Source organism: Oryzias melastigma, linkage group LG7, assembly GCF_002922805.2.
Source record: "Oryzias melastigma strain HK-1 linkage group LG7, ASM292280v2, whole genome shotgun sequence".
In the NCBI taxonomy this organism is placed as follows: Eukaryota; Metazoa; Chordata; class Actinopteri; order Beloniformes; family Adrianichthyidae; genus Oryzias; species Oryzias melastigma.
The window spans coordinates 3,173,604-3,176,323 of record NC_050518.1 but is presented as its reverse complement, the minus strand read 5'-3'; positions in this window follow the sequence as shown (position 1 = coordinate 3,176,323).

The following is a 2,720-nucleotide window of genomic DNA, read 5'->3' as shown; positions in this document are numbered from 1 at the left end:
CAGAAAAGAGACTTTAAAATTAGAGAAATGTTAAAGACAGATTCATGATCCAGGTCAGATAATCCCAGGATTACTGAAGATCCAGCTCAGATTATTACAGAAAAAAGTTCAGACAAATTTGAGAAATTAAAAGGATTAGATCAAATTAAGGAAAATCTGAGGATTTTTTTACTGAATTTCAAGTCACCTATAATTTAAGAGTAAAAATAAGTCAATTTAAGGTAAAGTTAGATGAATGTAAAACAAATTAAATATATAATTATTAGGTATGTCCCGATCCGATCACGTGATCGGAAATCGGGGCCGATCACGTGGTTTGGGACTCGATCGGAATCGGACTCCTTTGTCCGATTCCGATCGGATATTTCATGAATTCTCATTATGATCAGAGCTTTATATTTCATCTTATCACTCCGGATAAATACTCCACTAGAAGTCTGGATGTCATGAAAAGATCACAAAATGTCATCACCAGAGAACAGCAGCAGCTCAAGCAGAAGGCTAACGTAAACAAAGCTAGCTAGAAAGCTAACTTCCGGGATCAATAACTCTTTTAAAAACGCTTTAAACTGACAGCAAGTGTCTCTATTGGTTTGTCATAACTCAAACAACAACCTCTAAAGGTATTCCAACAGAAAAAGACAGTATTTGTTTCTGTTTAATGTGAAGCTCTTCATGCTGCAGACAGATGGCTAAACAGCAGCTGCTAACTGCTACATGCTAACACCGTGATTTAACTCCTTAGGACCCGAGCTGTACTTTGATATGCCTGTTTTATTTATCTGACAGAGAAATAACAGTTAAGAAAATTAACTACTGTGGTAATAAAACCAAAAATGTGATGTCTTAAGAACTTAAAAAAATAAGCACATAATCTTAAAAATAACTAAATAAATACAACTAATAAATTAAAACTAATAATGACATCAGCTATTCATGAACACTCATCAAATGTTATGCTGAAACAAAGTCATAATTTATTTTTAAGAATTTTAAATGAGGACAGGAATCACATTTGGTCAAAAATGTTCAAAAGCTCTAAAGGTGTTAAAGCTAAAGTCACTAAACTTTATCACATGACTAATTATCACTTATATAACAAGAAAATTGTATTTTTTTCCTAGTTTATATTTGCTGTATTTTTACTTGTTTATTAAAGCTACTTCAAAGAAGTGTTTTATTTAAGTTTTTAATGATAAAGGAAGGTTACTGAAATATAAATAAGGGACAACACTAATCTGTTTCTTCAATTTATTCATGTCTTGAATGTCTTATAAAAGTATCGGATCGGGACTCTATATCGGCAGATACACAAAATCAAAAGACTCGGAATCGGATCGGGCCCAAAAAAACCTGATCGCGACATCTCTAATTATGATGGTCACTGCAATATCCTTTTTTCCTCAGCAGAGCTATAATGTCAAAATAATTTTCTTCCCATTGCAGATTAATAAATGATTTGCAGTGCCCATGCTCTCTCCGTTGGATCGATGTTCCAGCACTCGATGTATGAGCCTGTGACCCCGTGACGTATTTTTGACAGTTTCTGAACAGGAAAAATTTGTATTCAAGACAAAGGAAAATTGTACTTAAAACAAAGAAAATTCATATTCAAAAGGGACAGGTTAAATCATAATGTTGTGTTCAGATTTTTTCTGCATAGTTGTGCACAAAATATAAATTTGTACGCAACTTTGTATTCATGAAAACGTTTCTTTTTTTAAGTGATCTTACACCATAATGGTAAATATACCAAATTGTGGGGACCAATCCCCAGTATTTTTAAAGCAGCTTTATTTATTTTTTAACCAGAAAACAGACTGCTTAGGGCAAAACATGTGGGCAAGGTTATAGGGGGTTCACCACAATGCTCCTGTTAGTATCACGCTCCAATCTTCCCTCTCTTCTGAACAAGACTCCTTCTTCTTCTTTTCCTTTCGGCTTTTCCCTTCTGGGGTCGCCACAGCGAATCATTTTCCTCCATCTAAGCCTGTCTTCTGAATCTTCCACTCTAACACCAGCCACCTTCATATCTTCATTCACTGCATCTACAAACCTCCTCTTTGGTCTTCCTCTAGACCTCCTTCCTGGCAGCTCTAGATTCAGCATCCTTCTACCAATATATTCACTGTCTCTCCTCTGAACATGTCCAAACCATCTCAGTCTGGCCTCTCTGACTTTATCTCCAAAACCTCTAACATGTGCTGTCCCTCTGATGTATTCATTCCTGATCCTATCCATCCTGGTCACTCCCAAAGAGAACCTCAGCATCTTCATCTCTGCTACCTCCAGCTCTGCTTCCTGTCTTTTCTTCAGTCCCACTGTTTCTAGTCCAAACAACATGGCTGGTCTCACCACAGTCTTGTACACCTTTCCTTTCATTTGTGCTGAAACTCTTCTGTCACACATCACACCTGACACTTTTCTCCACCCATTCCAACCTGCTTGCACTCTCCTCTTCACTTCTTTTCCACACTCTCCATTACTCTGTACTGTTGACCCTAAATACTTAAACTCCTCCACCTTCTTTATCTCTTCTCCCTGTAACCTCACTCTTCCACTCTGGTTCCTCTCATTCACACACATGTACTCTGTCTTACTGCGGCTAACCTTCATTCCTCTCCTTTCCAGGGCAAACCTCCACCTCTCTAACTCCACCTCCACCTGTTCCCTGCTCTCACTACAAATCACAATATCATCTGCAAACATCATAGTCCATG